Below are 13,457 nucleotides of genomic sequence, written 5' to 3' on the forward strand. Positions count from 1 at the left end.
TCTTAACTCCTCCGATGTCCAGCTCTCTTAACTACTACCTTATCCGTCAGAGTCTACCGGAATATAAATCTTCCTTCAAGACCAAATGGCACTGAATTCTAGAGTTTAATAAACCTTCATATGAGAAATGACTGGAAGTTATATTTTTAAGGATCTCACCTCTTTTGATAAGTTAGGTCTCAGTATTTAATGTTTTAGAGAAGGCAACTACATATTGGCATTTCTTTTACTCAATACCTGTTTTACCTCCACAGAACATCCTTCAAAGTGAGTGTGAGCAACATAAACTCTAATTTAATGAAAGTTTGCTCTTCTCTTGATGTTGGGTTGAAATATCACAATGTAATATAGATCCAATATGGCCCATTGTCATCAGAATTTGGCTTACAAGTGAAATTTGAGGTCTATATATAGCGAAAGTAAACTCTGTGAAGAAAGAAAAGGGGAAATACCAAAGGTAGGTAAACTCATTAGCCTTTTCTAAGCTCCTCAGTGCAATGGAGCAGAGTATCTGAGCCCGTCCCTTCCACCATTTTGAAAATTGCCGCTTAATCCACCCTTGACTGATTGACTGTTCATTCTTTCATTCTTTAACAAATATTTATGGGTCATGGTATGCTCAAATTATGTCATGCCTCCAGAGCCTCTCACTCCCAGCTGCCCACACCAACACTCAGCAGAGAACATGTGTATGGTAAGAGTTGAGGTGTGGGTGTCCTTTTTGGGAAATGGCAGTTCTTACCGCTAAGTTGAAGGATCCAGTAGAAATACCTAGAAAATGCTCCCCAGCAAGGCTTTCCTGAGGGAGGCTGCTGAGTTCCTTCTGTAGCCTTTTCTGAGGCAATGAGGGCCTGGAGAAGTCACTGCTGCCTCCTGTCCAGGTCCTTAGAACCTCATAGGTCACGGCAACAGGATATGGGAAAGCAATGGTCATACTAGCTAATGAAGGCCTGTCTGCCTCCCGGGGAGGTCATCTCTTCAGTGAGAGAGCATGTTCTTGGGACTCCCTAGAGTTGTTTGCATAGTCATTCTGATTTCCAGCATGTTGGCTCCTTGAGGTGAGCACTGAAAAGTGAAACCCCTCTGGGAATTACTGATCTTTGTTATTTTGTGCCTATTTTAGGAAGTTTCTTGATTCTGTAAAATGAATAGCAGCTTCCCTCAAGCGAGCACTCACCATGCGAGAGGCAGGCCGGGTGGCCCACCGCGTGTGAGGGCTCAGGAAGCCCACAGACAGAGTCGCCGCTAAGTTAGTAGTTATGCTGGCTCATGCTACTATGACTTGGGCCTCAGTTTCTTCATCTGTAACATGGGGCGAAAGAGAGGACCTGCCTCATTAAGTTGTTGTAAGAATTAAATGGGAGGCTACGTTACAAAAACTGAGAAGAGTTCCTGGCTCACACCAAGTGTTGGATGGATGTTAGTGTTATTTATCCATTTTATTCAATCCCCACTTGGTGAGTGAGGAATTGTTATGATTCCGTTTCACAGATGACAAAACTGAATTTGGAAGGAATTCAGTTACTGGCCCAAGGTAATTACCCACTGTAGCAGGGGGAAGACGAGAGATTTGAATCCAAGGGTACCGGACTCCAGAAACAAAGTTCATCATGGAGACAGCACCCTGCCTCCCGGCTGTACTGTAGTGGCAGGGGGTGGGGGGTGGGGGTGGGAGGGCAGGTATGGGGAAGAAAGGATGCAGCACTTGCTGTGTCCCTCCCTTCCTTTATTCATTCACTCATTCATTCATTCAACACCTACTAAGGACCCGCAACATGCAGGTATTGTATGCTGGGAGAAGTAATGAGCAATACAGACCTATTCCTGCCCTCAGAGAGCTCACAGACGGTCAACGGAGATAGACGTCGATCCCACACAGATCTGTAAGTGCAGATTCACTGATGAGCAAGGTGGAAGGGCAGGGTGCTATACCAGTGTGGGATCTTTCTTGAGGGGCGGCTTTCGAGCTGAAATTACAAGTAGGAGGAGTGCCAGGCTGGGCACACCAGGAGAGAAGAGAGTCTGTGAGGCCAGGAGTCCTGTGGATTGTCCTGTGGCCCAGAGAGAAGGCCAGGTAGGCTGTAACTCCAGGAGAGGAGGATGGGTATAAGGCTGGAGGGAAAGGCATGGGCCGGACAAGGTAGGGCCTCAGGCCTTGTAAGGATCATACTCTTTACGTGTTTTACGTAGAGGACAGAGACAGGGATAACCCTATAGGCTCGTTGTGGCTGAGGTGTGGAGAATGGCTTGCAGGAGCACCATGGGACAAGTGGAGAGACCAGTTGGGGTCTTTGGCTTTCTGCTCCTCAAAACTTTCATCCCCCACAGCTTCTCCCCTAGAGAAATAATTCTCAACATCCAGAACTCATTTTTGGGGTCCCTAAGGAATACCCAAGCGGCTTCGCTTCAGATCGTACAAGTGTTCCCTCAGTTCTGGTCAGCCTCTGGTCCCGTCCGTGTCTCCCCTACGGGCTGTTCCATCCACGCCGCTCCCCCTCTGACCATCTTCTCCTCCTCTCGCAGCCTCCCGGTCTCCACCCTCAGCTGCTGCTCTTTTCATAATGAAAAAGTTTTACAAGGCCATCTTCCCCACAATTCTTCTCCATTAACATCAAAATTAAGGATCTCAATTTGATTTTTCAGGGGCTAATGTTTCATTCTAACATTTCCGGAGTTAAAAGCATTTTAATAAATGCTATTTAATATAGCAGTGAAGTCCAAACTATAAAAATGATTTAGTTTCTTAACACGAGGCTTTTGTTTTCTCATAAAGTGAGAAAGAAAAGCATTCCCAGTGAGAATCTCCTCGCCTTGACCACATTCTCATTGTAATCTGTAATATCGTTAAAATCGTCTCATGCGTCACACTGTGACATAGTTTATAAGAGGGGAATGACAAAGAATTGGTGACCACAGACCAATTGCTTTTAGTGCTGTCCTCTTCCCCTGATGCCAGGAGAGGTTGGTGAGCCCTTCAGGGTAGGGTCATCATTCTCCACTCCGTGCGAGTGTTACCACTCGTTCCCTGTCTTGTCCTGAGGCGTGGACCGTGATGCAGGATGGTCTTGCTTGATTCTAGAGACCAATAGAAAAGGGGGTGTCCTCTGACTTAAGCTAAGCATCTGCAACAAAGAGGATTTCTTTGACTGCATTATATTGAGAAATGAAAATGATGTGTGTTTTATTATTCGGTCTGAATATTACATCCATGGCAAATGTGGGTTTCATCCCCCAGCAACTATGTCTACTAAAAGTGACATTTATGATTGTCATCCCAATTTGGGGGATTCTGACAAAGGGGCTCCAGAATGATTTTCCAGAGCATTTCCCTCCTCTTACCTCCCCCTTCCCCAGACAGCACTGCCTATCCCCACCTGTATATTGACCCTGGTACATAGAGAGAAGGACTTGATTCTTTCTACGGTAGGCAAATAATCAAGGAAAGACGTGGCCATACATTTCTGCATTGAGACAACTTGGCGGGTGTCCTGCCTGCCACGGCCTGGGTCCACCAAGGCTTTGGACATGTGTCCGCTGCCTGAGCCACAGATGGTCCAGGTGTATTTGCAGCTGTACTCGTGACCTCTCTAGATGTCACCACTCTTTGCTATCTTGGCCCGTGGCTCTCACCTTGACCCATCTCTGGTCTTCTGCATTTGGTGTTTGTCCACGAGCCCTGTGTTTGAGCCTCCCCTGGGGACTTTGGCTTACCTTGGCTAGTCCCTCTGGCTGGGCACTGGCTGTTTCACACCAGCTCTGGTAAAGGAAACATCTTGTTCTCGCTGGGAATAGAACTTTCTCCTCACTGACCCCCTGCTCCAACCCCCACGCACATCGTGGGTCAGCTGGTCAGCGGTCTCTGCCAAAGGCAGAGTCAGCAACATTTCGAATGTCAGGATCCTCCTGAGTTAATCCTTCTCGTCCCGACAGCCTGGTGCTTAAGATCACCCAGGGCATGGCAGCAAGCGTCTGTGGTTCTCAAACCGGAGCCTGCCTCAGAATCTCCCGGACGGCTGTGGAGACAGATGCCCGGGCCCCACCCCAGAGTTTCTTTCTTTTTTTTTTTTTTAAAGATTTTATTTATTTATTCGACAGAGATAGAGACAGCCAGCGAGAGAGGGAACACAAGCAGGGGGAGTGGGAGAGGAAGAAGCAGGCTCACAGCAGAGGAGCCTGATGTGGGGCTCGATCCCATAACGCCGGGATCATGCCCTGAGCCGAAGGCAGATGCTTAACCGCTGGGCCACCCAGGCGCCCCTCCACCCCAGAGTTTCTGACTCAGTAGGTCTGGGATGGGGCCAAGAATCTGCATTTCTAACCAGGTCCCAAGGGTGCTGCTGTCCCTGTTCAGGTGTTTGACGAGCGGCAGTCAGCCAGTGGAGGGGAGAAGGCTGGCCACAACCCTCTGTGACCTACAGTGGGAGCTCGTCACCCCACACGCAGACACAACCGGGGCCACGCAGTGCCTTTCACGACCAGCAGAAGCCCGGCTGGGCAGTTCAGGGTGAGGCGTCTCAGGAGAGGATGCCTGAAAGCGCAGCCACCTTGACTGTGTAGCTGGAAGGCCAGAGAAAGAACCTCGGTCAGAATCCTGCCTCCGTAACTTCAGGTTTACGTAGCCTCTCTGGATGCAGAGAAGAGGGTAAAAGCGACCACCTCCTACAGCTGTTGTGGGGCTTCAATGAGACATGCCCAGCTCCCAGCTCGGCCTGTGATGGGCAAGGAGCTCATTAAAGGGTAGCTGTTATTATTAATAGGTCCGTAGGGGCCAGTCCCTCAAATCCTACGCTCTGGTCCTGAGTGGTAATGAGGGAGGGGTCCTGGCCGAGGCCTGGCGAACAGGCTCTTCCTCATTATTTTTCTACCCCCCGGGGTTTGCATTAGGAGACTTCTGGCAGGCCCTGGGAAGAAATAGAAACCAAATGACAGTAACTCTTCACAGTGCCGGGACAAGAAGAGAAAGGAAGTGGGGAAAAGGGACCCACGGCTGAGTGCGTGCCTACTATGTGTTCGGCATTGTGCTATTTGAGGAAAGCATTGTTTCCATTTCACAGGTGAAGAAACTGAGGTTAAGGAACTTGCTGCAGGGAGAAGCAGAGCTCTTGGGTTAGAGATGAGAAAACCAGAGAGGTTAGGTAACTTGCTCAAGGACACACAGCTGGTTTAGTGGCCAGCTGAGGAGAAGTTTCAGCTGCGAGTCCCAGCCTCTAAAAACTGGACTTGTCACACTACGTCAGACCTTCCTCCTCAATCTACCTGAACAGTTCACCCAGAGAAAAAGTCTGAAGGCACTTGAGCTCTAAATAACATTTTTGGTTTTGTTGTTACTGTTGTTCTAAGCGAACTGAAGCCCGTGTCGGTTTCCCCTTTTAGGAGACAAACCATTGTTCCCCAAGGAAAACTAGGAGAATCTCCTGTGATGACAGGCTTTGAAGTGTAACACCATTACTCCAGTGGTCATGCCACATCCGAGGAAGTATTTATTACCCGCCAGGGACCCTGGCCCAAGGCAGCTGTCACTTTCGATAAATTTGCATCTCAAAAGTTTTGTGAGAGATCATTTTTATAGACCAAATAAGGCACGATACACGGCAGCTCCGTCTCTGTTGCGGTTCCAGAAACGAGTGGAGGATTTTCAAGTCATCGATAGCTGGGGAAGACATCCTGGCTCTGAAAAATTGGAATTGGCCCCCACTGAGCAGACTTAGGCTCACAGTTAATATGAAGAAACTGTCTTCTTGATTTCCCCTTTAGCTTAATCACCACCCCCCTACACACACACACACACACACACACACACACACACACACACAATTTCCTCTCTCATTCTTTACACCCAGAGTAGAGTTCAAAGGATATGGTTTCTGAATTAGTAAGTTAGTCATTAAAGTAGGATAATTGAAGTGCGGTCTCCTGCTATTATTTGGGTATTTCATTATAAAAAGCTAGCAGTAGAATGTCCTAACTATTTAAAACCCCATCACAATCTAATTTCGCTTCTTTCTCTGAGAGCCATTGCACACATATTGACTGGGCGTTTTCCCTGTGGCGGGAGTAGTTGTGGGTGCCAGGGATTGTATCAGGGAACAAAACAGCCTCCTGCCCAGCTCCTCTTCGCAATGACGAGACAGACAGTACACAATGAACTTCATAAATAAGTACATTTGTAAGGTGATAATGCTGAAGGGAAAGAAAAAAGTAGAGCAGGGAAGGGGCTGGGGGAGGCAATGTTAAGAGTAGGGGGGGCACTTTTAAATAAGGTGCTCAGGACAGGCCTCACTGGGAGGAGATAATTGAGCATGAACTTGAAGGAGGTGACAAGCCATGTGGAGATCTGAAATGAAGAGGGGACAGATTTTCTCTCAGGGATTTCTTGAACGACTTTAGAAGTAACGTTGGGATGAGGTTTCGTGCTCCTGAAAGCATCTGGATGTTCTCTTGTTTTCTTGGTTTGCAGGCTTTGCTTCAATGTGTTAGCTGCTCATATTGAATGGGATTTAGAAATACATCCTTTCTGAGGTGACTTGTGCCCTCCTCCCTCAGGCACGGACTCGGATGCACTGTCCTGACATGACTTTGGATGGCACTGGTCTGCACGGAGGGCAGAGCTGGGTGCAGGAGGGGCTGCTGCTAGATTTGCTTTCCTCAGGCTGGAGGCTGCTTTTATTGCCAGAGCACACAACCTCTTGTCGTCGGGGCCAAGGACTGGGGACAAGGGCAGCAAACAGAACACTCCTGTGGATCTAGGGGGCATCAGATGAACACAGTGGAGGAGCTATGGGAGGGAAGCATGAAAAACAAGCAAACAGACATCCAGTGGAAGATATCCCTCTCCCGCTCCTCTCATTTAGAGCCTAAGATTCAGCAGTGGCTGGGCTTAATGTGATCTTCTGTCGTGAATAGGGAAGACAGAACAACCAATGTTTGTTTTGTGTAAGAGGAATCACTTTGTGCCTCTGATGTTGAAATCACACGGATCCCCACAACCTGCCTCCTCCTGGGTCAGGAGGCTGACCAGTTGGCCATGTTCTTCCCACAGGAAATTAGCCCCTGGGAAGAGCTGCTCTCCATGGCGCCATGCAGACATGGCCGTCCTGCCCCGGCTATGGAAATTCGAGGTGTAGGCACCAAGGTTTTATCATGAGCCCACTTGCCATACGGCTGAAAAGCAGCCCACCCCCCCATCTTGCATTATTCACAACTTGCCACAATACCCACAGACCCCAGTGTGGTTGACAGAAAGGAGAAGGGAAACTGTGTGGTGTTGTCAATGTCTGTGTCTCCCCCCAGGCTGCGGAAACCAGGAGCGGCTGTCAAGTCCCAATTACCATGGTCTTTAATGTCACCACAGATGGAAAAACGGATCTCCTTAGCTTGGCTCCCCGCTGTGCCTAACTTGAAAGATATGCTTTAAAAAATTCCTGGGGTGACTGAAAAAAGCCAGTTGGTGCCTCACATTCCCTTAGAAGAATCGTAGTCAGTGGAATCGTATAGGGAGTTCTTTAGAAACATCACAGTGATGCATGAAACAGGAAATGCAAGTTGTTCACATCAAAGATATTCAAAATGCAGGTTTGACAGTAATGGAAGTCTTTTCTCTTTTGATTTTCAATTCCAAGTTTAATTACTGCCCAGAGACATATTCCTGAAAAGTTGTGAGTATGTAAAGTTCTTATACATGCATTGCTTTTACTGTCTTGACTTATAAAGTCATACTACCCTTTGATCCAGGCAAGCTGGTCCCACCCGTGGTGTCTGGAAACGACAGTGCTGTTGGGCGGACACCCTGGGCCTGGTTGGAGACTGTGTGGGCCCCAATCCTCATTTCTTCCTTTTGGGACAATGTCCTACCCATTCTGTCCCATCCTCTGCATGGAGTTGACCAGATGGCCTTGTACATGGGATCATCATCCAGGAGGGTTACCTGGCAAGCCGTTCATTCTGGCTGCCCGATACCAAACTTCTTTCATGAGATCTCATGAAATTGGGCAGCCAATTGATGCTAACGAGCTGATATTGAGTGACTCAAATGATCGATATACATAAAAGCCCCACTAAAAAAAAAGTGTTGTCCTCGCAACCCCCCCCCCCCCCCGGTAGATAAGCATAGAGTAAAATTTCCACTAATACTGAATTTCTGATAGTTTGGCCAGAAGATTCGACATTTAACTTTTTACCATTAAATGTCAAAGTGGTTTGTTAAGCAAACTGGGTATATAAACACAATATAAACACACTGGTTGGAATATTTAAGAGAAAAAAAATCACTTCAGGCATCTTGGAAGTTCCTCTCTACAAATGATTGATCTGAATTTTAAAGTGTTCTTGTCAATTAATTAAAACAGGTTATAAGAACGTCTGTACTTTATTGTCTGTATTCACAAGCATTAAACATGTCTCTTTAAAATAATCCCTCTGGACTTCTCAGAACTTTGGGTTGCCATTCCCAAGCACATAGGTTAGTAAAATTGTTTTGTATTTTTTGTGATCCTCTCTCTTCAATTCTGAGTGCTGTTCAGATAGTTACTGATGTTTTAAAAATGACGCATTTGGTTAATTGCCTTCCCTTCCTGTGCCCCTCACCTTTCAGAAAGCAGCATGGAATACTAGTAAGCACCTGCTGGGGTTAGAATATGCAAAGTCGCCTTCTGACTCCTAAGTAAGACTCTCTGATTCTCTGTTCTTTGGTTTCCCCAGCTGTATAATGAATGACATTAGACTAGGTTCATGGTTTTTAAAAACATTTTATTTATATAGTCTTGTCTTCAAACCAGACCTTCCACATGGAAGCCCAGTACAGAGAACAGAGTGATGTGCTTTGTTTTTTTTTTGTCTGAGCTGCTCTTTTTGAAGTAGGGCTTGAACATTCATCACGGTGGCCACTGAGGTGTCTCCGCAGAGCACCCCCAGGGCTCCGTGGACCCAGCTTAAAAAAACCACTTGACTAAAAAAAGGTCTCTCTCTCGATCCCCCTTATGGACTTAAAGCTATTGATGGAGGGAATTCTGTGGTGAAGAATCCTTGCTGATACAAGAAGTTCTTTCATGCTCAGGGCGTCACCCCGGCATTCCGGGATCGAGTCCCACATCGGGCTCCTCCGCTATGAGCCTGCTTCTTCCTCTCCCGCTCCCCCTGCTTGTGTTCCCGCTCTCGCTGGCTGTCTCTATCTCTGTCAAATAAATAAATAAAATATTTAAAAGAAAAAAAAAGAAGTTCTTTCATGGGGACTTATGATAAATTCAACTTTTTATAATTTGAATTTGCTTTTTTTAAAGATTTTATTTATTTATTTGAGAGGGAGAGCACGAGCAGGGGAAGATGGGGCAGAAGGAGAGGGAGAAGCAGACTCCCCTGCTGAGCAGGGAGCCTGACTTGGGGCTCGATCCCAGGACCCTGAGACCATGACCTGAGCCGAAGGCAGACGCTTAACTGACTAAGCCACCCAGGTGCCCCTATTTTGAGTTTCTTTAAAATAAAGCATACTTCATGTAACTTTTATTATGACATCTTGGTCCGTGGTCTTAACTAGATCATGTTTACAGCGAATAAAATGGCATTAATGCTTGTAGTGAAACAGCCTAGTTAGAAGAAATCAGCATAGTGAAAACTCTTAAATCCAGCCCTGGAGTGAGGGCCCAGAGCTGCTGGGCACCACCCCGTAGCGGGACCTTTCCCTGTCTCACTTGCCCTAAAAGGATTGGCTGGGGAAAGTCTCAGACAGATTCAAATTGCTTCTGGAAGTGTGAAAACAGTTAGGAGGTCTCAGCAAAAGCAAGTGCACAGATATAAACCTGAGAAGTGAACAAAGCTTGTTGGTAAATTCCTTTCTTATTCGGCCTTAGAGACAAGAATGAGGTGGGAGTGGTGTCAGAACTGGGTGACGGTCTGGGGGGTGGAAGGGACTCAAGGGCTCTTCGTATTACAAAATGATGGCATTAGAGAGGAAAAAGAAAAAGAAAGTGGGCAATAAAAAGAAATGGGGCTCTTGAGCCTCATATCTATCGTAGGATACACATAACACAGATATATATTCCACAGCAGTCTTGCAAAGTTTGTATTCGTGTTTTTATACTACAAAAGTGGAAATAAGCCCAGCATCGTGCTTGGTACAGAGTCAGATGGCAATAGACATCTTCTGGTTTCGTTAGACATAAGTCACTTTCATAGACTAGAGAAGGACAGGTGGCCATGGAGGGTCCACTCTCGCAGATGGCTCCCAGCTCCCAGCCTCATCTTCTTGGTCCCTGTCAGCCCCACTCAACACTGGGAAAATCTGACCATCCAATCTCCTCTTTGGCCGGAGTCTGACTTCCCAGATCTCACTTCCCAGACCAGGCACACGGGTGGACCAAATCCTTAGGAGCACCAGTGTGCTTTGGAGGCCTGAGTCTCCCTCAGAGGATGAACCTTCTTAGCCAAGAAGTCCGTACTATCTCTAGGAGAGCTCTTGCTCTCCTACACACAAGTGCTCCCAGGAACAAGATTTAGTCTTGTTTCCTGACCCGAGGCAGGATACCCAGGGAACTCGGGGCCGTGTGAATGATTGAGCAGCAGGGATTGAGAGAGGGTGGGCGTGTGAGCTGATGAGGAGGCAAACCAGGCGGTTTGCTTTCTCCTGGGCTGCCTTTAAAGGGAGCCATGTTGTGAAGTCACCACTGTAGCAGGACGCGCAGGCTCTTCAGGGCAGAAGCGTTGTTTTCCATGGGTTTTTACTGAGTCAAAATTTAAACATTAGGTGGGCCTTTAGAGTCCTAAATGTGTGCCTGGATATGTGAGAGTTGGATGGGGCCAGCTGGAGATCAATCTCTGGGGAAAATCCAGAGAAGAGATAGAAAGTCCCTCCATTACCAGATGGAACCAGGCCATAACAAGGAGGTTTAGGAGAAAATGAATTTGAGGCACAGGTACAACACTAAGACCTGTGGAAACAACAGGGTGTTCCCCTCAAACCAGGAGAAATTCTGACTGAGCTGGGCCAGGCCTTCCACGTTTACACAAGCAGGAAGTGACTGGGTCAAGATGCTCCAAAGGCTTAAAAGCCACTGGGATCTGAAGTTCTCCTCAGGGTGCTCATGGCCCCGGTTTGCTCAGGCTCCTCAGCCCTGGGAGGACACTGCCAGGGAGTGGAGATCGGTGGGAGGAGGGCTCTGGGCCTGCCTTCCGTGAGGGAGCAGAGGCCTTGCCAGCCCAAACAGCGGCTAAGGCTGAGGGGCCATGACAGGGGCACCATGTTAATGGTGGGTCCCTGGAGGCAGTGAGCTCAGAGCTTGATTTGCTCAAGCTGCACTCTTATTCATCCTTATCGCTCACTGTGCTGGAATACACGTCCTCAGCTCCTTCAGAACTGACGGCTCGTTTCCCTTTGACGTACGACACAGATGCTCACCTTGGGGCTTGTTGCGGACTGAGTTGTCTCCTGCCCTCCGATTCAGATGTTGGAGCGCTAATCCACTATGTAGACTGTACTGGGCCTTTGTGGCGGTGATCAGGGTTAGATGAGGCTGTTCAGGTGGGACTCTGATCCTATAGTGCCCTCGTAAGAAGAGAAAGAGACACCAGATCTCCCCCCACCCTCTCACAGACAGGTGTGGACACGGTCAGAAGGCAGCCATCTGCAAGTCAAGGAGAGGGTCCCAGGACAAACCAGCCCTCCTGACACCTCGATCTGAGACTTCCAGCCTCCAGAACTATGAGAAAAATAATTCTGTTGTTCACACCACCAGCCTGCGGGGCTTTGTCATGGCAGCCTGCACCAACTGATATAGGGCCTTGGCCCCAGCTGCCCGCTCTGTGCCCTACCTTTTCCCTCAAGCCAGACCACTTTGGTCTTCTTGTTCAGACCACGTGTTCCTTGTGTAGTCCCACACCCCACCTCCCTCTCAAAACTGTGGATCCTTCATAGCACCTAGATCATCATGGATGGGCAATAGGTTCAAGACTTAGCAGGTGGAATTTGATGACCCGAACTCCATAAGCTCTCCAGTTTTCTCATGAGAACCACAATTAATCGTCTAGATCATAGCAGGTGTTTTCCAGAGCGTGTTCAGAGTCACACATTCCCGTGATACCTATAACTGACGGGCAAGTTAGGCATCACAGATTTCCTTCCTCCTATGGTCCTTACAATTTGGCCTTTAATAACTGTGCTATGAACTAATTTTTTAAGGTTTTGTCTTCTCAACTGGACTGTGAGATCCAAGGGGGGAGGTGCAGGGGCAGAAGCTTTGAGTATTTTTGCCTATTGCATTCAGTATGAGTATGGCAGCATTAATGAGCCTCCCCAGTGTGGTCCCCCAAAAGAGCCAGCCTCAGTAAGGAGAAAGGAAATTAACTTCTCCAGATGAATGGCTGGTTTTAAATCTTCTTCTTGGAATGCTATTTCTAAGTGGTATATTCATATTTAATATTGTGTGCAAAACGTTTAATCATGAGAAAACAAAAAGAAATTAGGATTTGATGCAGAATAATGAGAGTTTGCAAATGTTTTTAAAATATAACAAATACCTCATCTTTGAAAGTCTCTCATTCCACAATAGCACTATTTTTCATGCCCAATTTGCTTAAGCTTAAGTTTGTGGTAATTTTCTCGTGTTGGTTGCAGAGTGCTCCTGTGAGGATTTTCTTATATTTAAGTTTGAAGCAGTTTTTAAATTACAAAAGTAATATATGCTAGAAATCATAAGAGTGGTTGCCTAGAGGGAGAGAATTGATTGGAAGGAGGTATGAAGGAGCTAGATTATAGAGCAGCTTTCCCACAAACAGGCAAAACTGACCATAATTCTATTTAATATTTTCCAAGTTGATATTTCTTAGATTACTGATGAGATGGATCATTTTTCATCTGTTTAATCATTACCTAGTTTTTTTCCTTCCTATAAATTGCCTTTTAAAATCCTTAGACTCTTTATTATAATTTCCCATTTTTCTTTTAATTGATTTGTAAGAACTCTTTCCAGAGTGCAAATACATCTTTTTCTTACCTATGTATGTCTACTTTGTCATTTATCTATGAATTTTGGGTAATTCAGTCACACACTGCCAACCCCTTTCTCCATTTCTGGAAATTGCGAAGAGAAATCCAGATTTTCCTTGTATTTAGGAATGGCCTTGTGGCACAATCTAGACACTGAGACACAAGCAGAAGTCAGCCAGAGGGAGGGAGTACTGAGAATCTTTTTTCTTCTTATAAAAACAAGCAGGGAAACAAAACAACAACAACAATGAAAAAAACCCAGTTATGGCTCATGGTGCTCCTTCTCACTTATTCTTGCCTTGAATGTGGATTTAATGGCTAGAGCTTCGGCAGCCATTTTGCAACATGAGATGACCACAAGCAGTGTGAAAAGCTCACACTTAAAGGATGGTGGAGACACAGATGGAAAGAGTATAGGTCACTGATGATATCAGTGAATTACCGTACCAAACCTGGGACCACTTTCCTCCAACTTTTTGTTATG

Source organism: Ursus arctos, unplaced genomic scaffold, assembly GCF_023065955.2.
Source record: "Ursus arctos isolate Adak ecotype North America unplaced genomic scaffold, UrsArc2.0 scaffold_31, whole genome shotgun sequence".
Classification (NCBI taxonomy): Eukaryota; Metazoa; Chordata; class Mammalia; order Carnivora; family Ursidae; genus Ursus; species Ursus arctos.